General features: G+C 37.7%; 1 long non-coding RNA gene across 1 annotated transcript in view; it reads left to right on the forward strand.

Moving 5' to 3' along the window:
* Positions 1–12,817: 12,817 nt before the first annotated feature.
* The window catches only part of LOC134478866 (uncharacterized), a 35,573-nt gene continuing 23,592 nt past the window's right edge, over positions 12,818–24,798 (forward strand). Inside the window, exons 1-2 of the long non-coding RNA XR_010062302.1 lie at positions 12,818–12,995; positions 21,132–21,312. This is a non-coding gene — a long non-coding RNA (uncharacterized LOC134478866). The remainder of the gene's footprint in view (positions 12,996–21,131; positions 21,313–24,798) is intronic.

Here is a 24,798-nt window from a genome sequence, read left to right on the forward strand (position 1 = left end):
AAATCATACAGAGTAACCATTAATAGATAATTAAACAAATTAAAAAAGGAAAAGAAATTGTGAAGAAAATGTCCTAACCGATTATGAGACGATTCTCCAAAGATAATTTTGAGTACCCTTAGTGCTTTTTATGCAGTCTACCCTTAAAATTGAATTGTGTACCCAGTGAGAGTCCCTTGGAGAAAAGTAAGTTTTTATTTTCAAATTAATACCCATTGGAGATAACTTCCAGTTTAGAGATAAGGTGATGTTCAGGGCTTGGCTTCTTTCATGGGCTAATTAATAGGTAACGAGATCTGTGAGGTGTTGTCTTCTGAGCATTATTCAGTTTTGAGACTCAGGAAGTCGCAATAGTTACATCTATCTGAACAGGCCCTAAATTATATTGACCCTGCATATTCATAGTAACTAAGGACAGTGCTGGACAATAAAAGATGATGTAGCCACTGGTGTCTTACTAGTGTTTAAATGTTTAGCATCATGCCCTTTTTCACCAAAAAGGCTCAGGTTATACCCAGGGGGTCATGAAGCAAAATATAAAGATATCCACGCGATATCAGGGTTTAGTCCAAAGAGGTTATGTTGGTTGGGGAGGATGAGGTTTAGAGTGTAGAGGGCTTCCATACATGTGTTATGCATGTATGGAATTATCAAAGAACAAATTGCTTTCTTGAAACTTCTAAATGTAACCACCAAGAATATTTGGGAGATATTCTTTCAAGTCTGCTCTATTTGTTTTAAAAATTGGGTCTCATTGTGTAGCTCAAATTACCGTAGAACTGCTAGTTTTCATCCTCCTTCATCCCCTACACTTGTAGCAGGTTTACTCAACATTGCCAAAATTATAGAATATGTGTAAATCTTCTGTTGTTGAAGTTTGATTACATAACGCATTATTCTGTCATTTGTTTTTCAGTTAACAATATATCTTGAATACATGTGCATGCGGAATTTCATCATGGAATATATTGCATTTCATAAATGGTAGTATACTCATTTCTTTAAATAATAATCTAGTTGTGCCGTTCAGATTATTTTCATTTTCATTAAATAAAGTTCGCTACAGAAAATCAGGATGGACACTGACTCAGGCACTGTACTCAATGGTGATTATTAACATTATATTTTGTGTAAATTACAAAACACATTGTTGGAATGATGTCAAGGCTGTTAAGTAATGTAATACTTGTATAAATACTGCCAAATTTCCATCTCAGAAGACTCTAATAATATATATTGCTAACAATTTTATATGAGAACTCATACTATACCATTCAAAATTAAATGGTACACATATTTTAAAAAGATATCAGTCTCTGACTTCTGTCAGTTCTTTAATTAGGGGAAGGATTGAAGAAGTTGAAGAGGAGGCCAACCTCTATAGGAAGACAAGCAGTCACTACTCTGGAATGCTAAGATCTCCCAGACTCTGACCCACCAATCAGGCAGGACAAAAAAGGTGATCTTAGGCCCTGACACATGTATAGCAGAGGACTGCCTGGTCTGGCCTAATCCTTGAGAGACTTGAGGCCCCAGGGTTTATGGTGCCTGGCAAGGGATGGGGAGCATCCTCTTTGAGTCAGGGAGGAAGACGTGGAATGGGATGAGGAACTGTGGGAGGGAAAAGGCACAATGGCAGGAATGTAAATAAATAAATTAATTTTTAAAATAGTTTCACTCATAAATTCAAATGCTAGTTTCTTTTTTTTGTTTTACGTAATATTTTAAATAATATTATACAGAAAGAGAGTATGAAATATTCTACTTGGTGTTCAAGACGTCAGTTTTTGAAATATCAACCCTATCAATGTTAATTTTTTTTTTTAGTTTTTTTTTTTTTTTAATTAACTTGAGTATTTCTTATATACATTTCAAGTGTTATTCCCTTTCCCGGTTTCCGGGCAAAATCCCCCTCCCCCCTCCCCTTCCTTATGGGTGTCCCCCTCCCAACCTCCTCGATTGTCGCCCTCCCCCCATAGTCTAGTATACTGGGGGTTCAGTCTTAGCAGGACCCAGGGCTTCCCCTTCCACTGGTGCTCTTACTAGGATATTCATTGCTACCTATGGGGTCAGAGTCCAGGGTCAGTCCATGTATAGTCTTTAGGTAGTGGCTTAGTCCCTGGAAGCTCTGGTTGCTTGACATTGTTGTACTTTTGGGGTCTCGAGCCCCTTCAAGCTCTTCCAGTTCTTTCACTGATTCCTTCAACGGGGGACCTATTCTCAGTTCAGTGGTTTGCTGCTGGCATTCGCCTCTGTATTTGCTGTATTCTGGCTGTGTCTCTCAGGAGCGATCTACATCCGGCTCCTGTCGGTCTGCACTTCTTTGCTTCATCCATCTTGTCTAATTGGGTGGCTGTATATGTATGGGCCACATGTGGGGCAGGCTCTGAATGGGTATTCCTTCAGTCTCTGTTTTAATCTTTGCCTCTCCCTTCCCTGCCAAGGGTATTCTTTTTCCTCATTTAAAGAAGGAGTGAAGCATTCACATTTTGATCATCCGTCTTGAGTTTCGTTTGTTCTAGGAATCTAGGGTTATTCACGCATTTGGTCTAATAGCCACTTATCAATGAGTGCATACCATGTATGTCTTTCTGTGATTGGGTTAGCTCACTCAGGATGATATTTTCCAGTTCAAACCATTTGCCTACGAATTTCATAAACTCGTTGTTTTTGATAGCTGAGTAATATTCCATTGTGTAGATGTACCACATTTTCTGTATCCATTTTCTGTTGAAGGGCATCTGGGTTCTTTCCAGCTTCTGGCTATTATAAATAAGGCTGCGATGAACATAGTGGAGCACGTGTCTCTTTTATATGTTGAGGCATCTTTTGGGTATATGCCCAAGAGAGGTATAGCTGGATCCTCAGGCAGTTCAATGTCCAATTTTCTGAGGAACCTCCAGACTGATTTCCAGAATGGTTTTACCAGTCTGCAATCCCACCAACAATGGAGGAGTGTTCCTCTTTCTCCACATCCTCGCCAGCATCTTCTGTCACCTGAGTTTTTGATCTTAGCCATTCTCATTGGTATGAGGTGAAATCTTAGGGTTGTTTTGATTTGCATTTCCCTTATGACTAAAGATGTTGAACATTTCTTTAGGTGTTTCTCAGCCATTCGGCATTCCTCAGCTGTGAATTCTTTGTTTAGCTCTGAACCCCATTTTTTAATAGGGTTATTTGTTTCCCTGCGGTCTAACTTCTTGAGTTCTTTCTATATTTTGGATATAAGGCCTCTATCTGTTGTAGGATTGGTAAAGATCTTTTCCCAATCTGTTGGTTGCCGTTTTGTCCTAACCACAGTGTCCTTTGCCTTACAGAAGCTTTGCAGTTTTATCAGATCCCATTTGTCGATTCTTGATCTTAGAGCATAAGCCATTGGTGTTTTGTTCAGGAAATTTTTTCCAGTGCCTATGTGTTCCAGATGCTTCCCTATTTTTTCTTCTATTAGTTTGAGTGTGTCTGGTTTGATGTGGAGGTCCTTGATCCACTTGGACTTAAGCTTTGTACAGGGTGATAAGCATGGATCGATCTGCATTCTTCTACATGTTGCCCTCCAGTTGAACCAGCACCATGTGCTGAAAATGCTATCTTTTTTCCATTGGATGGTTTTGGCTCCTTTGTCAAAAATCAAGTGACCATAGGTGTGTGGGTTCATTTCTGGGTCTTCCATTCTGTTCCATTGGTCTATCTGTCTGTCTCTGTACCAATACCATGCAGTTTTTATCACTATTGCTCTGTAATACTGCTTGAGTTCAGGGATAGTGATTCCCCCTGAAGTCCTTTTATTGTTGAGGATAGCTTTAGCTATCCTGGGTTTTTTGTTATTCCAGATGAATTTGCAAATTGTTCTGTCTAACTCTTTGAAGAATTGGATTGGTATTTTGATGGGGATTGCATTGAATCTGTAGATTGCTTTTGGTAAAATGGCCATTTTTACTATATTAATCCTGCCAATCCATGAGCATGGGAGATCTTTCCATCTTCTGAGGACTTCTTCAATTTCTTTCCTCAGTGTCTTGAAGTTCTTATTGTACAGATATTTTACTTGCTTGGTTAAAGTCACACCGAGGTACTTTATATTATTTGGGTCTATTATGAAGGGTGTCGTTTCCCTAATTTCTTTCTCGGCTTGTTTCTCTTTTGTATAGAGGAAGGCAACTGGTTTATTTGAGTTAATTTTATACCCAGCCACTTTGCTGAAGTTGTTTATCAGCTTTAGTAGTTCTCTGGTGGAACTTTTGGGATCACTTAAATATACTATCATATCATCTGCAAATAGTGATATTTTGACTTCTTCTTTTCCGATCTGTATCCCCTTGACCTCCTTTTGTTGTCTGATTGCTCTGGCTAGAACTTCAAGAACTATATTGAATAAGTAGGGAGAGAGTGGGCAGCCCTGTCTAGTCCCTGATTTTAGTGGGATTGCTTCAAGTTTCTCTCCATTTAGTTTAATGTTAGCAACTGGTTTGCTGTATATGGCTTTTACTATGTTTAAGTATGGGCCTTGAATTCCTATTCTTTCCAGGACTTTTATCATGAAGGGGTGTTGAATTTTGTCAAATGCTTTCTCAGCGTCTAATGAAATGATCATGTGGTTTTGTTCTTTCAGTTTGTTTATATAATGGATCACGTTGATGGTTTTCTGTATATTAAACCATCCCTGCATGCCTGGGATGAATCCTACTTGGTCATGGTGGAAGATTGTTTTGATGTGCTCTTGGATTCGGTTTGCCAGAATTTTGTTGAGTATTTTTGCGTCGATATTCATAAGGGAAGTTGGTCTGAAGTTCTCTTTCTTTCTTGTGTCTTTGTGTGGTTTAGGTATAAGAGTAATTGTGGCTTCATAGAAGGTATTCGGTAGTGATCCATCGGTTTCAATTTTGTGGAATAGTTTGGATAATATTGGTATGAGGTCTTCTATGAAGGTTTGATAGAATTCTGCACTAAACCCATCTGGACCTGGGCTCTTTTTGGTTGGGAGACCTTTAATGACTGCTTCTATTTCCTTAGGAGTTATGGGGTTGTTTAACTGGTTTATCTGTTCCTGATTTAATTTCAGTACCTGGTATCTGTCTAGGATATTGTCCATTTCCTGAAGATTTTCAAATTTTGTTGAATATAGGTTTTTATAGTAAGATCTGATGATTTTTTGAATTTCCTCTGAATCTGTAGTTATGTCTGCCTTTTCATTTCTGATTTTGTTAATTTGGACGCACTCTCTGTGTCCTCTCGTTAGTCTGGCTAAGGGTTTATCTATCTTGTTGATTTTCCCAAAGAACCAACTTTTGGTTCTGTTGATTCTTTCTATGGTCCTTTTTGTTTCTACTTGGTTGATTTCAGCTCTGAGTTTGATTATTTCCTGCCTTCTACTCCTCCTGGGTGTATTTGCTTCTTTTTGTTCTAGAGCTTTTAGGTGTGCTGTCAAGCTGCTGACATATGCTCTTTCCTGTTTCTTTCTGCAGGCACTCAGCGCTATGAGTTTTCCTCTTCGCACAGCTTTCATTGTGTCCCATAAGTTTGGGTATGTTGTACCTTTATTTTCATTAAATTCTAAAAAGTTTTTAATTTATTTCCTTATTTCTTCCTTGACCAGGTTATCATTGAGTAGAGCATTGTTCAATTTCCAAGTATATGTGGGCATTCTTCCCTTATTGTTACTGAAGACCAGTTTTAGGCCGTGGTGGTCCGATAGCACACATGGGATTATTTCTATCTTTCTGTACCTGTTGATGCCCGTTTTTTGACCAATTATATGGTCAATTTTGGAGAAAGTACCATGAGGAGCTGAGAAGAAGGTATATCCTTTTGCTTTAGGATAGAATGTTCTATAAATATCCGTTAAGTCCATTTGATTCATGACTTCTCTTAGTCTGTCTACATCTCTGTTTAATTTCTGTTTCCATGATCTGTCCATTGATGAGAGTGGGGTGTTGAAATCTCCCACTATTATTGTGTGAGGTGCAGTGTGTGTTTTGAGCTTTAGTGAGGTTTCTTTTACATATGTAGGTGCCCTTGTATTTGGGGCATAGATATTTAGGATTGAGAGTTCATCTTGATGGATTTTTCCTTTGATGAATATGAAGTGTCCTTCCTTATCTTTTTTGATGACTTTTAGTTGAAAATTGATTTTATTTGATATTAGAATGGCTACTCCAACTTGCTTCTTCTGACCACTTGCTTGGAAAATTGTTTTCCAGCCTTTCACTCTGAGGTAGTGTCTGTCTTTGTCTCTGAGGTGTGTTTCCTGTAGGCAGCAGAATGCAGGGTCCTCGTTGCGTATCCAGTTTGTTAATCTATGTCTTTTTATTGGGGAGTTGAGGCCATTGATATTGAGAGATATTAAGGAATAGTGATTATTGCTTCCCGTTATATTCATATTTGGATGTGAGGTTATGTTTGTGTGCTTTCATTCTCTTTGTTTCGTTGCCAAGACAATTAGTTTTTTGCTTCTTCTAGGGTATAGCTTGCCTCCTTATTTTGGGCTTTACCATTTATTATCCTTTGTAGTGCTGGATTTGTGGAAAGATATTGTGTAAATTTGGTTTTGTCATGGAATATCTTGGTTTCTCCATCAATGTTAATTGAGAGTTTTGCTGGATACAGTAACCTGGGCTGGCATTTGTGTTCTTATAAGGTCTGTATGACATCAGTCCAGGATCTTCTGGCCTTCATAGTTTCTGGCGAGAAGTCTGGTGTGATTCTGAAAGGTCTCCCTTTATATGTTACTTGACCTTTTTCCCTTACTGCTTTTAATATTCTTTCTTTATTTTGTGCGTTTGGTGTTTTGACAATTATGTGACGGGAGGTGTTCCTTTTCTGGTCCAATCTATTTGGAGTTCTGTAGGCTTATTGTATGTCTATGGGTATCTCTATTTTTAGGTTAGGGAAGTTTTCTTCTATGATTTTGTTGAAGATATTTACTGGTCCTTTGAGCTGGGAGTCTTCACTCTCTTCTATACCTATTATCCTTAGGTTTGATCTTCTCATTGAGTCTTGGATTTCCTGTATGTTTTGGACCAGTAGCTTTTTCCGCTTTACATTATCTTTGACAGTTGAGTCAATGATTTCTATGGAATCTTCTGCTCCTGAGATTCTATCTTCTATCTCTTGAATTCTGTTGGTGAAGCTTGTAACTACAGCTCCTTGTCTGTTCTTTTGGTTTTCTATATCCAGGGTTGTTTCCATGTGTTCTTTCTTAATTGCTTCTATTTCCATTTTTAATTCCTTCAACTGTTTGATTGTGTTTCCCTGGAATTCTTTCAGGGATTTTTGTGTCTTCTCTCTATGTGCTTCTACTTGTTTATTTATGTTTTCCTGGAATTCTTTCAGGGATTTTTGCGATTCTTTCAGGCATTTTTGCGATTCCTCTCTGTAGGCTTCTACTTGTTCTCTAAGGGAGTTCTTCACGTCTTTCTTGAAGTCCTCCAGCATCATGATCAAAAATGATTTTGAAACTAGATCTTGCTTTTCAGGTGTGTTTGGATATTCCATGTTTGTTTTGATGGGAGAATTGGGCTCCGATGGTGCCATGTACTCTTGGTTTCTGTTGCTTGGGTTCCTGTGCTTGCCTCTCGCCATCAGATTATCTCTAGTGTTACTTTGTTCTGCTATTTCTGACAGTGGCTAGACTGTCCTATAAGCCTGTGTGTCAGGAGTGCTGTAGACCTGTTTTCCTCTCTTTCAGTCAGTTATGGGGAAAGAGTGTTCTGCTTCCTGGCTTGTAGTTTTTCCTCTCTACAGGTCTTCAGCTGTTCCTGTGGGCCTGTGTCTTGAGTTCACCAGGCAGCTTTCTTGCAGCAGAAAACTTGGTCTTACCTGTGGTCCCGAGGCTCAAGTTCGCTTGTGGGGTGCTGCTCATGGGCTCTCTGCAGCGGCAGCAACCAGGAAGACTTGTGCCGCCGTTTCCGGGAGCTTCAGTGCACCAGGGTTCCAGATGGTCTTTGGCTTTTTCCTCTGACTTCCGAGATGTGTGTGCAGAGAGCAGTCTCTTCTGGTTTCCCAGGCTTGTCTGCCTCTCTGAAGGTTTAGCTCTCCCTCCCACGGGATTTGGGTGCAGAGAACTGTTTATCTTGTCTGTTTCCTTCAGGTTCTGGTGGTGTCTCAGGCAGGGGTCCTACCGCTCCTGGGCCCTCCCCCACGGGAGCCCAGAGGCCTTATACTTTTCCTCTTGGGCCAGGGATGTGGGCAGGGGTGAGCAGTGTTGGTGGTCTCTTCCGCTCTGCAGCCTCAGGAGTGCCCACCTGACCAGGCGGTTGGGTCCTGTCTTTTTTCTTGAAGTTGAGTTTTAACTAGACCTCAAGCCATTCCTCTCCCTGCCCATTCTCATGAATGTTATGTTTGGCCTGAAGAAAGGATCAAGGAAATATATCCAAAACCCTCAAGTGTGTCTCTGGGAACTCAGGAATTTAGATATTACATTACTGATATCTAATGGGACTCCAGAACCACAGTCTATAGTCCATGCTGTCCTTTGTTTTACTGATATCTGGAATTTTTGGAAAATATAAGAATTTGGGAGTTTATCATTTGAAGTAGGTACACAATATTTAAACTGCTGTATCCATTATAGCCGGGCCCCCTTTGTTGCCAAAATCATTGCATAAAACTGAATTGGAAAATAACATTTTTAGTACACATACAGGAATATTTAAAAATCCCCTATCATAGAATGTACAATAAGAAAATGTAATACAATATTCAGTGAATTAAAGTTGTGTGGTGCAAATACTGGCATTTGGGAAATAGAGAAAACCTAGGAAATAGCACGGTATGTCACAGGAATGGAACTGGGAATAAAATTATTATCCTTAAGAATATACTCCACTTTATGTACCTAGATCATTTCTACCTCTGCCAAGACTCTGAATAACTTCTTCCATTCAGAGCATGTAGCCAATAATGAACAAAGAGAAGTCTCTAGCTTTAGAGAGATGTATGACATAAAGGTTTCCACTGTGTCACATGATACACTCCTGGAAAAGGCACCCTCAAATCTGGTCAATGTAAGGAAAGCTGTTTAGCAGTTAGGCCATGGAATTCTCAGAGACACCATCATTAGGCCTGCCCTGAAAAATCTCTTCTATCCTGGAGAGTCCGAAGTTCTTCGGTGATGACACAAGCTTTGGCACGACAGCAACTCACAGATATTCCTTCAGTACCTCTAGGGTTTACTATTTGGCTAATAATTCAGAATAAACAACAATTTGGGAGGGAGATCAGGGAGGATGAAGAGATTAGAGATGGGGAGATGGAAGTTGGCTTTCTCTCTTGGTATAAAAAAAAATTCTTCGTCCATGGGAAATTTCAGTGAGTCCAGGGTATTAGTTAAGTGTGTTCTGAAGAGATAGCCTTGATCTGAGCTTTCCACATATGGGAATCAGGAGTAGGGTGCCTCTCAAAAGCATCTGTTCTTCCCTTTTTTTTATGGTTCCTGGAAGTCAGAGAGTTTATATCATTAACAGCTTTATCCCAAAAGTCAGGTTATTTGATGGGCACCGTTGTTCCGTAGAGCTCATGGCTTTTATTTGTTTTGCCCAGAAGAAAAAGGTCCTGAAGAAGAAGGGAGGAAAGAAAAGTATTCTGTCCTCAGCTCAGAGGAAATTCCTCATTGATTTGGATTCCTATAGTGCAGTTTATCTCTGACACTGATAATTGGGAGAGAGAAGTGCTTTTACTTGATATTTCATCATCTCAGTCTTTCCACTAGTATTACTCTATCATTGCCTGACAGTGACCCTTTAGATTTCTGAGTCAATAGGTGTGATTAGCTTGCAGTTTTCTTCTCTTTTTCTTCTTTCTTTTTTTATTTTTTTAGACAATTTCATCGCTCTTTTAAATTACTGATTATATATTTATTTCAAATGTTACTTTCTTTCCCAGTTTCCTGCCATAAGTTCCCTACCCAGAACCCTCCCATTTTCTATAACCCCATTTACTGCCCTTGACATTCTTTTTAACTAGTAGTCAAAGCTAGATTGGACCAAGGGCTTCTCCTTCCATTGGTGCCAAACAAGGCAATCCTCTGCTACATATGCAGTTTAGACATTGGTATGTCAATATACAGTCTTTGACAATTGGTTTAGTAACAGAAATCTCTGCTTCATTTGAATTATTTTTCTTATGGTTTTGAAAGTCTTTCAGCTCTTGTAATCCTTTCTTAAAATCTACCAAAAGGGGTAGGTTTAAAGTTCACTTGTCTACCACTACCATTCACTTCTTCATTTGACAAGCTCTAGCCGTGTCTCTCAGAAAAGAATTATATCTTGTTACTCTCAGTGACACTTCTCTGCATTATCTAGATTTGGTGGCTGAATATATATATATATATATATATATATATATATATATATATATATATATATATATGTATATATACACTTTAGCTGTCTCCTACAACTATGAGCTTTGGTGGAATTTTAACTTGGATTCTGGGAAACTAGATCAAAGATTTGGAATCGACAAAGAACAATGCCAAATATAAACCCTCATGGTATTATGAAACCAATGAGGTAATGATGTAAAGGATTCAATGGACCTCACCGATTCCTCTGCATGCCCATCCTACTGAATCTTATGTTTGGCCTAAAGAAAGAATCATGGTTAAATATCCAAAAGCCTCAATTCTGCCCTTGGGAACACAGGAGGTAGATATTAGAGAACTGATATCTAATATGGATACAGATCCACATTCTATAATCCATGTTTTCCTTTTCTTTACTGATGTCTAGTAAATTTTTGATAAAATAGGATTATGGAGTTTATCTTTTCAAGTAGTACACAATATATACTCTGGTATATTCACGCTATGGCTGGAGCCTCTTCATTTCCTACGTCATTGCAAAAATTGAATTAGAAAACAGAATTTTTGAGTACACATTCAGGAATATATATATATATAGCAAGGAATGTACAGTGAAAAAATGTAGTAATATATTCACCCAATTAAAGATCTGTAAGGAAAATACTGGCCTTTTGGAAAGAGAGATAACGTAGAAAATTGAACTGCATGTCACAGGAATCAACCTGGGAAAAAAATTATTATCCAGAAGAATCTCCTCCACACATATTTTCTACCCATGTCAAGCCACTAACTAACTTTCTCCATTCAGAACATGTAACCAATAATGAAGCAAAGAGAAGTCTCTAGCTTTAGAGAGATGTAATACGTAAAGGTTTCCTCTGTGTCACAGGAGACATCCTGGAAAGGGGACCCTCAAATCTCATCAATGTAAATAAAGCTGTTTAGAAGGTAGGCCATTGCAGTTCTCAGTGGCATCACCATTAGACCCTCCCTGAAAAATCTCTTGTACCCTGGAGAGCCCTAGTTTCTTCAGTGATGTCAAAAGTGTTGTGTCCGCATGTGCCTCTTGGATGTTCCTTCAGTACCAATAGTGTTTACTATTTGGCCACTAATTCAGAGTAAACAGCCATTTGGGAGGGAGAACACAGAGGATGACAATGTCAGAGATGGAGAGAAGGAAGCTTGAATTCTGTCTTGGTATAAAAAAAGGAAGAAAAATATGGTTCATGAGAAACTCAGTGGGGCCTGAATAGCCATTGAGTGGTTTCACTAAACAGATAGACTTGATCTGAGTATTCCACATATGGGATTCAGGAGCAAGATGCCTCTCAGAAGCATCTGGACTTGCCTGCTTGTTATGGTTGCTGGAAGGCAGAGAGTTTATATCATTCATTTCTTTATTCCAAAAGCCAGTAGTTGGGAAGGGGTCCATTGTTTTTCTGAGAGCTCATCACATTTATTTTTGTTGCCCCATAGTAAAACATCCTAAGGAAGAAGAAAAAGAAAAATTTTATATCCTCAGCTCAGTGTAAGCTCCTCCATGCTTTGGATTCATAAAGTGCAGTTTGTGTCTGACACTGATATCTAGGAGAAAGAAGTGCTTCTAGTCGATGTTTGATCATCTTACTCTTTCCACTAGAATTACTCTGACTACCATTCCCTGACAGTGAATCATTAGATTCCTGAGTCAATAGGTGTGATTAGCAGGCAGTTCTCTTTTGTATTATTTCTTAATTTTTAACTTTTTTTTGCCTTTTTAGTTGGATATTTCTTTTTTTTTTTCTTTTCTTTTATTCAGAGATGGGGACCATACCCAGGGCTTTGCACTTGCTAGGCAAGTACTCCACCACTGAGCAAATCTCCTACCCCTAATTGAATATTTATATATTTTCATTTCAAATGTTATGTTTCTATTCAGTTTCATTTCCATAAGATCCCTAAGCAGTCCCCCTCCTATGCCTCTATAACCACACTTATTACCCCTTGACTTTCCCATTCACTAGGAGTCAAAACTATGGATGACCAAGGGCTTCTCCTTCCTTTGGTGCCGTACAAGTCCTTGCTCTGCTACATATGCAGATGGAGACATAAGTCTGTCCATGTACAGTCTTTGAACATTGGTTTAGTACCAGGTTTGTTGGCATCTTTGTTCTTATTGAGTTGAAAGCCCCTTCAGCCCTTGTAATCCTTACTCAAAATCTACCAACAAGAGTTCCGTTTTCAGTTCACTGGTTTGCCACTGGCATTCACTTTTGTATTTGACATGCTCTAGCTGCGTCTCTCAGGAAGGATCTATATCTAGTTCCTGGAAGAATGCACTTATTACGTTCATCTATCTTATCTAGATTTGTTACACTATATATATATATATATATATATATATATATATATATATATATATATATATATATATGTACTGATATATACTGGATATATATTTGGTGGCTTCTACAATTATGACATTAGTTGGAATATTACCATGGATACTGCACAATTAGCTCAAGAATGTAGAATCAACAAATGACAATGCCAAATAGACTCCCTCCTGTTCTTAAGAACCTATTAAATTTGAGGTATACCTGGACCTCACTCATTCCTCTCCCTTCCCATCCTCCTGAATCTTATGTTTGGCCTAAAGAAAGAATCATGGTAAAACATCCAAAACCCTCAAGACTGGCCGAGGGAACACAGGAAGGTAGATATAAGAAACTGATATCTAATGGAACTACAATACTGTTTTCTATAGTCTATGTTGTCCTTTGCGTTACTGATGTTTGGTAATTTTAGGAAAAAATAAGGATTTGGGAGTTTATCTTTTGAAAAGAGTACACAATATTTACACTGTTATATTCACTCTAAAATTTACCCCCTTTGTTACCAAAATCATTGGAAAAAATTGAATTGAAAAGAGGAATATTTAAGTTCACATACGGGAAAAAATATATGGAGTCCTATACCAAGGAATGTACAATAGGAAAACGTAATACAATTTTCATTCAATTAAAAGTCTGCAAAGAAAATCCTGGTCTTTGGGAAACAGAGAAAACCTAACAAATTGAACTGTATCTCACAGGAATATACCTGGAAATAGAAATATCCAGAAGAATCTCCTCCACCTTATGTTCCTAAAATTTTTCTACCTATGCCAAGCCCCTGACAAAGTTTTTCCATTCAGAGCATGTAACCACTAATGAAGCAAAAAGAAGTCTCTACCTTCAGAGAGTTATAGTGTGTATAGGTTTTCACTGTGTCACTGGAGACACTCCTGTAAAGGGCACACTCGAATCTGATTAATATAAGGGAAAGCTGTTCCCCAGGTAGGCTATGGCAGTTCTCAGTGACATCATCATTACACCTTCCCTGAAAAATGTCTTGTATCCTGGAGAGCCATTGCTTCGGCTGTGATGTCAAAAGTGTTGTTGTGTCTGCAACTGCCTCATTGATATTCTTTCAGTATCTCTAAGGTTTACTAATTTGCTTCCAATTCAGAGTAAACAGGCATTTGGGAAAGAGAACAAAGAGCATGATGATATCAGACATGGGGAGAAGGAAAGTGGCTTTCTGTCTTGGTATAAGAAAAGGAAGAAATATGTCGACAATGGGAAAGCTCAGTCATTCCTGGGTAGGAGTTGAGTGGGATTGCTGAAGAGATAGCCTTGTCAGAGCCTTCCACATATGGTAATCAGGAACAGGAACCTCTCAGAAGCATCTGTACTTCCCTGCTTGTTATGGTTTCTGGTAGTCAGAGAACCATACTCCAAAAGCCTGGTTTTGGGAAGGGCACAGTTGTTTTCCTGAGAGCTCATGGACTTATTCCTTTTGGCTCATGTTTGTAAAGAATTTAGTTCTTGATAACCTGAACCCTTCAGGTCTGTAGGAAGGCACATCACTTTTGTCACAGTGTTAGAGTCAGTTGCTAACTGTTACTATTAGTAATACTACTCGCTGGGGACAGCACACATGATAGTTTACCTTTGGCCAACACTTCGTTTCCAAAAAACATCCTTCGTAGTTTATCACTTACACAAACATGAAATCTTTTTACTGTGTCTTCATATTCTTTGAATTTTATCACTATTCACTCCATCCATTATTACTATCTTTGTCTCAAGAGTTGTTTCTTGTTTATCCTACAACAGTGTGCATCTACCCTGAGCTTTTTCTAACCACAAGTCTGTGCAATGTGGTTTCCTTCTGTTCCCCTTTCTTCAAACCCTCCCCCTCCATAGTAAACAGTATGTTCAATGATGTTGCACCTTAATTGTTGGTTACTTCCTATCTTGTCTTTCTCCCCATGTTCATTCAGTTGAATCCATTAGTCTTTGGACACATCTGTTGCTTAGGGAGCTCTTTCCCAGGGTGTCAATTTGCCTTATTCTTTCCCTTCATTTAGATCTCTGTTTAATGCTGTATTATCAGTGAGGCATTCAGTGAGCACACTACATTAAAATGGTCTCCTCTCTATTTTTCTATCCCTTTAGCCATATTAGTTTTCTTCAGATGCTTGTGACATGACAGTGCATCACATACTCCTGTCTCTACTTGCCACTAATATGTAAGAAATAGTTGGACTTGGTCCCAAACACCTTTATTGCTGGACTTTTGTCTCTAATCACTAGAATACTACATGCAGCATAAGAGAAGTTTAACAATATTTGGAGAAGTATGAATGGATTGAAGAGAAAAACCAATTGAAATTAAGTGATGTACAGAACTTTATTATTTCTTGGATGCTTTTTCCTCAGAATTGCCTACTTTATATCACAAAGTTATAAACCTATTTGCAAGGCATTGCAAGAACTTTCCAATTAACTGTATGTTTTCATTGTATTATTAGAGTTTTGTAGCTAGAAAGACAGGTCAGCCATTACAACCAAAACTTCAAGGTCCTCCTTCCCACTAGTTGCTAAAAAGTATTATTCACACAAATCATACAATTTAATATTGCTGAGAGTTATGATAATTTTTAACCAGTTTCTGTGCATGTAGGGTAATTATAGTGTACGTGTCTAGGATACATGAAACGTCTACAGTACACACGACCAACCAGATTACCAAGCTGCCATGGAAAGAGCAGAACTCGGTCTGACTTTCAGTTCCAGGTCCACCATTGTTGGATTGTTTTGGTCCAATGGAAAATTCTTCTTTTCTACAGCAGTTTCCTCATCTATTCAATGAACTCAGTACCTTAAATATACAGGATTATTATAAATTTATCTTTATTTGTTCATCTATAAGGAACTTAGAACCTGAAGTTTTTGTATTATCCATAAATGTAAATGTGAGCCCCTGCACAGTTAGAATATCAGAGGAACAAGGCAGGCATTGTTCCCTTTTGTTTTGACTCTGGGTTTCTCTATTGTTTACCTCGGCTATGCCAGTCAAGCTGGCCTATAGGTGTCTAATATTCTCCTATCTCCCCCTGCTATCCAGTGGCTGGAGCACAAGGATTATAGATTCATGTTATAAAATCTTGATTTTTATGAGGATTCCTTGCATTCAAACTCAAATCCTCACACTTGCACCTTAAGCTCTCTGCTCACTGTGCTATATCCCCAGTAAACCCGCAAGTCACCTTTATGTGACTTGAACACATAGGAACTGCCCTTGACCCCCATGAGTCTTTAGACAAAAAAAAAGTGTTTGGGCGTACAGAGGAAGGAGAGGGTTATGTAGTTCAGTAGCAAAATGATTGCCTGTCTCAAATGGACTCCTGAGTTCAGTCCCCAGTACTGAAAAACTAGGAGAAGTCAATCCTTAAGAGTTAAATAAGTCAGGAAAAAAGCAGATTTCTTTCTTTTCATGTGAATTAAAGGAAAGGGAGATTTTGGTTTTTTTTTTATTTTTTAACTTATTTGACAAGCTAAGTTTTTAGTAAACATAGACTGTATTACTCTGAGTTTATTTTTAATGCATGCAGTTTATATATCTAACATTGTGCATTACACTCTAACCTCAGAACCTTTTTTTGTTTGATTTTTGTGAGTATTGGTGAGGGGGAGGGTAAACAGATAAGGCCAGCTGTCTGTCTTTATTTAACTCCACTAAGGTACTGAGAAGATAGCACTGTTGAGAGTCAGAGAGAAACACAGCAGCGGTAAAGCAAGTACAAGCAAGATTCTTTTCATTTTGCATTCATATAAAAATTATGTGAAAAATTGCTATGGTCTCTCAAGGGAACATGACCTAGTGTTCAATAATTTTCAATAAAAAATCTCATTTCCCAGAGTTTTAATTTCATAAAAATAATTTTTTCTATACAGCTTTTTGTTTTTCAGTTTTTCTTCTATTAACCTTTGCTCAATTTAAAATAATCAAATTATGCCAGATTTCACTTATGAGTTAACAATTGCAGTAGACATAAGTGTATAAAATAAGCACTTGTAAATTAATGGTAGGACTATTGATTGTTGAAATACTTTTTGAGAATAATTGTTAGTATATGTAAAATGTTAAATCATTTTAATTATTTTGTTTTTTATAAATGTACAAACTAAGAGGCTACAATACAAAGAAATAATTTTGTGCCAATGTGCCTACAACAGTAGCAGCCTAGAAGCCTCTCACATAGCCATATATTTGGAGTGTACAGGAGTTGTGTTGCTCTATATAGTGGCACATCTTGGCAGTAATACTGGAAGTGAAAGGTAGGCATAGCACTTCAGAGTGTTGCTAGGCACTATTTACCAAAACAGAGGTAACCTATGTTTGTGGGCAGTAACCTATGAACCATCTCTAGGAATAGAGATAAGTGCATAGACCTACGAATAAGCACTCGAGAACATTAGTAACTGTACTATGTTTATGTCCCCAAACTGGAACAATACAAAGTTCTATCAACAACGTAATAGATGTTTTGTTTTGTTTTTTTCCCAATGGGATGGTGTGGAGAAGAGAGAGGAATGAACTGAAGCCACATACAGAGACACAGATGAAAGTTTATAACTGAGGTTTATAGAACATGAAACTAACCATTTAAAAATAAACAAAAGAAGCCAAACTCCAAAAATACACTTATTTCATTTAGCTCACAAAAAGATTGACAATTCGTATTAGAAGACAGTGCTTACTTACCATGGCTGGAAAGGGATGTAAAGCGCAGGCACTGTTTTGTGATGAGTTTCAACAGTGATTTAGGACCCAAAACAACAAAAGAAAACATATCCACCAACTGGACTCAATGCAGCAAAGATTATAATGAAAAGATATAGAATAGGCTTCTGTTTGGGGCATTGTTTTTTTTTTTTTGTTTTTTTTTTTTTGAGTTCACAGACATGTTCTGATTTGTAAATATTTTACATACAAGTCCAGAAGGCTCTGGAACCAGATTACTGAAATTAAATATTTGTGTCCTTAGATGAAGCACTTGATTTAACTCTGTTTCTTCATTTAGCTCCTGTAAAATCATGTATGTTTTTACTGTGAAAATAAAATTATACACAGCAAGCAACATAAAACATCACTTAGCCCAAAAGATGCTAATGAATGTTAGTATCCTCTCACTAAGATTTTAAACTATGTGAGAGTTTAGAATAGAACAGTATGCAGCTTTTATTATATGGATCCATTATTCACAGAGGTGGCATTCTTATTCTTAGATAGAAACTCTATGAACTCAGCTTATTCCATAATTACTTGAGTTTTTTTGCGGCCCTCTCACATCAGCCATCAGTCAAGACCGTCTACCAGAGACACAGTCACAACACATTCTCAATAGGGGTACCTCTTCCCAGGTCACTCTACGTTATGTCAAGTTGACCAGACAGAATTAGAAATTTTGGAATGTTGGAGCAAATCCGTGAGTGGTAAACCATTAAAACAGTTAATCTTAAGATGGAATTTCAATGTCAACTTCAATATTTTATTACTTTCCCCCTTTGTAATTATTTCTTTTAGTGAAATGAAGTGTATAAAAGATGAACACTCCTTCTTTGTGTGTGTGTGTGTGTGTGTGTGTGTGTGTGTGTGTGTGTGTCAGATTCCTGTATACAGGTATACCCAGCATGTGTACATGAAAAAGCCCAAAAGAGGATAACAGATGTCTTTCTTATCCCTGCTTTATTCCCTTAGGCCAGGTTGCTCACTGAACTTGAGGCTGATTATTTTGCTAGGCTGCTGGTTAGTGAACTTTGCCGGCATGACTGGCTTCATGATACAGCACTAAATTATAAGTATCTATGACAAAGCCTGTTTTTATATGGTGCAAACTCACTTTGTCATGCTTGCTTAAGCTGTTTTTTGACCTCAGAATTAACTATTTTACAAGAAGATGTCAATATTGTTGCACAATCTACCTAAACCTTTTACTGTCTTAGAAGGGAGCCCAGTCACAAATTTCTATTGCTCCAGCTGTCGACAACTACAGAACTTTTCTGTCTTTATGGATATACCTCCAGTAGATAGTCCATGTGATTGAAGTCTTGTGGCATTTTCACTTAGTGTGTTCTCAATATTCATTTACGTTGTGGCATCAATCCGTACTACGTTCCACATATCACTTTTTGTTTATCCATTCGTCCATTCATAGACTCTTTGGGTCTTCTAAACTTAATTAATAAACTTTCATTGTTTATATTATGATATTAGGACCTATGGGCATGTGCTTGCTATGGCTCACATGTATTGATCAGAAAACACTGTACGGGTGACGTAGGTGAGTTGTTTCCCTCCTATTGGGGCGAGAAATGGAACCCAAGTAGGTGTGCAGGCTTGGGGCATGTTTTACTTTATAGGAAAGCATCTTATTTTCTTCTATAGAGGTTATACCACTTTCCATTACTACCAGTAATGTATGAGGGTGCTTTTACGTCCATCCAAGTGGATGTGAGGTATTGTCTTAGTTTTTAAGTTGCATTTTCCTAATAACTTATCATTTTAAGCATTTTTCTTTTAGACCAGTATGAGAACAGATGATATTTCTATTGACCAAGAGGAAACTGAGAACCAGAAATTCTAAATCAAATAATTTCTCCTACTAGGATTTGATATTTGATTTATATATGTGACTTCAAAGCAACGCTTTTTCTGACCTGTTATTTTTAAGTTACTAAATATTTTTTTTAAAAAAAATGATTATATAAATTAAGGAAATATAATTTGGTTGAGATGAAATGAAAGAGCACAGTAGGTGCTGGGAAAAAACCCACTTTTTAAAAGATAAGATGCATTAGGACTGAAGTGGGAGTAGTGTAGCATAGGTTTGGGAAAAGTAATTTGGAGAGTAGATGTCTTTAAGAGCTTTAATTTGCAGAGCTAAAGTGTTTGAATATCAGAATTGTAGGAAGTGGAGATCAATAGTGTTCCCGAGTGGTGTGAATGGGCATATAAGCAACATAGTACTTGAGAGCACCAGCTTCGTGCACAGTTATAAAAGTTGCAGCCAGGTGTGGAGGCAGAGGAAGATGGGTACCTTCAAGTACAAGGCCAGGCCAACCAAATGTTACATTTAGCTCAATAATCCAGAGCAAATTCCTCAACCTTTCTGTGCTCTTGTTTTCTCCATCAACATAGGCATAATAATTTAAATTCATGAAGCTATTATAATGATTTAAACTATTTTACATGTAAATGTACCAATAACAAAGTAAACTCTTAATGTTTTAAACATTCCATAGATGTCAACTATTATTATGTGACATTTGCCTTGTGTTTTGTATCTTTTCATTTTACAACAAATCTGTGCAGTAGAAGTAAGTGTAATTAGTGTAATGACAGAGACAGCAAAGTAGAAGAGGTTGTATCATATAGAAAGCTCCCATTGACTAAACTAGTCTTATACTAGGCATGGCACATATTTAATGCCAGGATACAGAAGGCAGAGGAAAGATGATCCCTGTGTTTGAAGCCAGTCTGGTCTACATAGCATGCTGCAGGATTGTCATGACTGCATGTCTCAAACAAAAACAAAGTCTGGTCTTACTGTTCAATGCCATTTAAACCTGCTGTTTTATACTTTAGAAAAAGAATGAAAATTAAAAAAAAAACCATACAGAACAATGGAATAACATGATTAAAAATGTTTGATAGAAATTAATCTAATGGCACTCTGCAGCATAAAGAGGTAGAAGAAATATGCCGGGGCTGGGGATTTAGCTCAGTGGTAGAGCGCTTACCTAGGAAGCGCAAGGCCCTGGGTTCGGTCCCCAGCTCCGAAAAAAAAGAACCAAAAAAAAAAAAAAAAAAGAAATATGCCTAGATGCATATTTGTTGACTATTAAGATTATCTATATACAGATTGTCTTTGTAGAAATATTTTGTCCTAGGTCTGTGACTTAGAGAATTATGAGAAAAGATATTTAAAGGGAACATGGTAGATAACTAACCAATATATTTCTTTCAGTTGTTTATAAACTTGAAATAGATAGAACTGTGTGGTCCTTGATAAGAATCTACTGTGGTAGCTATCTTCTGATTGAATTCCTTTTTCTACTGAGCATCAACACAAATGGTTGGAGACAAGCTGGAGTAAATCATTTCCTCACCTTTTAACTTAATTCAAGAAACAATTTGTCTCATCATCATCCCTTTGAGGTAGTACAGCACAGAGTCTTGTGAACATGTCCTCACTAAAAGAATGGCCAGCTCACTGGGAGTCTCCTGAGTGTTCTCCGCTCTCACAGAGCGTCTGACTTACTGGGACTCCATAGATGTACTCCACTCTGAGTGACTGAATGCAAGGGTGTTCATGAATAACCTGATCAGTGCTCAAGTCAACCTCCCACTAGAGGATCATTGAACTGTGCATCATTTTTTATATATTTGTTTATTAAAGGCTATTCTGTGTAATGATAATGAGGAACTTTCTCTCTTTTGTCTTCCCTCTGCTTTACAGATTGCTGAATTCCTGGTGATATTATGGTTCCTGAGTCTTCTGCCGTGCTTCTTTGCTCCAATTAGTATCATCCCAATATATGTGTATTCACTTGCGCTTTATGGGTTTATGCACTTCTTTCTTATCAACCCCCCAAAAAACTTTCTACTATAAATCCAGATTTTGGTTGTTTAAACTTCTGGTAAGTCTAGAAGGCATGCACAATATTTTGAGCATAGTACATTACCATTGCCTTCCTCAAATGCCTCACTGGACTGTTGGATTGCACAGCCTTAGAGGGAGGATTCACATTGGGACAAGGGAATAGTGCCCAGATTCAGGAGTAAGTGCTTTTGTTGGATACCAGATATACTTGAACATTTATAACATGGAAGTCAGATAGTGAATTGATTGTATATATTATAATTAATTAACCAGTGTGGTAAAATATAGCACTTTTTTTCTTTCTAAAGAAAAGAGAGTCAGGCAGAGTGTTATTGTGTAATCCCTTACTTAGAATTTGAAGGTAGAAGGATCAGAAGTCCAAGCCTACTTTATACTGCATTTACCTCAGTATTCTCTTAGATTTCCTCTAACTATAAATCCCTATGAAGTGTTTATTTTTGTCTAAAACATATATGTGAGTGCCTACATATATGTATATGTATCGGTACCACATATGTGGTTGGTATTCATGAAAGCCTAATGAGTGTGTCTGATCCCTGAATTTTGAGTTGTAGACAGTGGTGAACCAAGCATGGGTGATGGGAACTAAGCTCCTTTCTCCACAAAATCAGCAGTACATAACTATAGAGCCACCGATCTAGCATTTCTATAAACTTATTTCTAAATGACGGTTTTGGAAGATTCAGAAAGCTTACTGTGATGATGTTGCAATAGCAGGATGGTATAGATGCGTACTCTGTGAGCAGTGCCTCTGTGAGTCCTTTTTTTTTTTTTTTTTTTTTGAGTAGGAAGCCATCATTTCATGCATAATTACTTTCTCTGATGAGTAGAATGATCCCTGTTGAATGGATGGGTATCTAGGTCTGAACTGTGTGATGATAAATTTAGACTGATTGGTTGAATAGGCTGGAGTGAGGTATAAAATGGATTAACACACTAGTAAACGTCTTCTTTGAAGCAGTGATTTGTTGCTTTTGTAATATCATTACCAAAACAGAAGTGTTATAGGGTATAGGTGATTTAAAATCAGTTCGACTATTTACTCAAACTTCATTTATAAAATTATTCCCTAAAATGTATGTCAGAATATTAACTTAATGTTTTCACCATTTTTTTATTTATTGAAAATGTTTGTAAACTTTTGTCCTAAAATAAATATCTTATTTCCCTTTTTTTCTCCTTTATTTTTACTGAAAAATACTTGGTCTTAAAAATAAAGATTGCTCAACATTTATATTCATAGTTGTATCGGAATCTTTATAATTGACTTATGCTACCTTCTTTCCCCCCCAAAAAAATTAAGAAATTTAAGTACTATCATTCTGCAAAGTTACTGTGTCAAATATATTGCATTCTATTTAAACTAAGGAAGTCTTTTGTCCTCTATCCTATCATTTTTTTGCCCCAACTAGGAATCCAATTAGATAGCACAAAGTCCCAGACTTTCCAATAGTAACATTACCTCATTCTTCTAGTAAGCTAACTAAAGTTTTAAAATAGAGTCCTTAGTTATATCATTAGCGATCAATTTGTTTTGTTTTGTTTATTTTTGTTGCTGCTGCTGCTGTTGTTGTTATTTTTCAAGGCACGTATTTCAGTGTGTCCCTGTTTATCTGAGACCAGGATCTACAGAACAGGCTAATCTTGAACTCACCCAGATCTGCTGCCTCTGACTCTAAAGGCATGTGCAATGACTGCCTGGGCACAGATCAGGTTTTACCAATTTTTTTGAGTAAAATTGTGTGTGCATGGACATGATCTTAAGGGACCTGGAGAGTGTTCAGTGGTTATCAGCACAGGCTGAGGATCATAGAATCAAAATATATCGGCTCCAGAGACGAGTATCTCAAAACTTGTTATTATTGTTTCCGTAGCTAATTCAAACCTTATCTGTTATAGATGATATTCAAGATTGATTCATATTATATAGTCATGTAACCCTCTGAAGAGAAATGTTTATAGAATAAAGCGAAAGAACCAACCACATCTGAGGGCAGGCCTGCCATAGTTTCCCTGGTTGAATGTGTCTACTAAATAAAAAAAGGATACATCCAGAGAGCTAGAAATTTAAGCTCATTTTCAGAATTACTATAGTGTCAGAGGAATGCAATATTATCTATAAATTTTCTTCTGTATGATAAAGTAAAGGGAGACTAAGAGGATAAAGTTAAAAGCTATCTCTATCCATTCTCCTCCACGCAGGTACCACTGGGTCCACTGCACAACAAACAGTATCTGGTTCTCCTCTGCAATGACAGGAATTTTTTTTATAATTATAACAGGTTTAAAGAAAACCAGTCAAGGTGAATTTGTGTTAATGTGAATAACAAAGGACTATCTTAGGAAATACTATGAGAAAGTTGACCGTGCTGTTACACACTATGATCCTGGCCTTACTGAGTAAAGGCAGGAGAATTTCAAGTTAGAGGCCAGCCTGGGGTACATAGTGCAGCCTGTCTCAACCTACTCCCCTTAAGAGAATTGTTATCAGAATTGAGCTATACCCATTTATAAACTCTAAGAGAATATATTGCATGAGTTAGTTGCTTAACAACACATTTATCATTATTTTCAGAATAGTTGTCAGAGGTGACTTTTGTGGAAATGTTAAGGCCAACACAGTCATTACCATTACATTAGTGAAATCAATATTATATAGTCTGTGGGTGCAGTCAAGTGGTAGAGTGCATGCCTCATATGCATAAGATCCTGGGCTTGAAACCCAATGCTCTAAGAGTGTCATTTAGGTTAGAGAATGCAACAGACCTCAGATGATCACACTCCCTGCCAGTTTTTCTCTCTCTGATTTTGTGAGACAGGGTTTTTCTGTGCAGCTCTCCTAGAACTCACATTGTAGACCAGGCTGGATAACAATTCAGAGATCTGCATGCCTCTTCTTCCCTCTTTTGGAATTAAAGGCATGAGCCACCACTGTCTGTCCCTTCCTGTCTTTTATAGGCAAAGAAGAGCTTTGTAGTCAGCCAAGTTTACCCTGTCCAACAAATGATTTGTAGTCCAACACCGGGTTGCCTCTTGTGCTTACATCACTTATTTTTCTTACTCCATAGCACAGGCTAGCCTCAAACTTGTTGCACTGCTGCCTCAGCCTTCTAAGTGAAGGCCTACAGGAACGAACCACTATGGCTAGCATATTCTCCCTCCACTTGGTTTCTGCTTTCCCCAACGACAACCACACACTCTTCCACTGTTTACCTTCCGATTTTGCATTCAACTCCTTCCTACTTTACTGGGTTACACACCCTCGTTGTCTGGGCTTAGTGTACATGTGTTATTTATTGGTTTCCTTTGTAACAGCAGTCATTCTGAATGGTCAGCCTTGCAGTAGAGAACTGATTCTATATTTTCTCATTTTTTCCTTTCTTTTTCTCATTTTTGAGTATTTACTGCTGCCTTTCATAAGGTAGGCTTTGCCAATTTCTGGATGGCCGATCAGCTGAACAGCCTGTCAGTGATTCACTTGGACCTGGAATATATGATCTGC

Source organism: Rattus norvegicus (genome assembly GCF_036323735.1).
Source record: "Rattus norvegicus strain BN/NHsdMcwi chromosome Y unlocalized genomic scaffold, GRCr8 chrY_unlocalized_28, whole genome shotgun sequence".
Taxonomy (NCBI): Eukaryota; Metazoa; Chordata; class Mammalia; order Rodentia; family Muridae; genus Rattus; species Rattus norvegicus.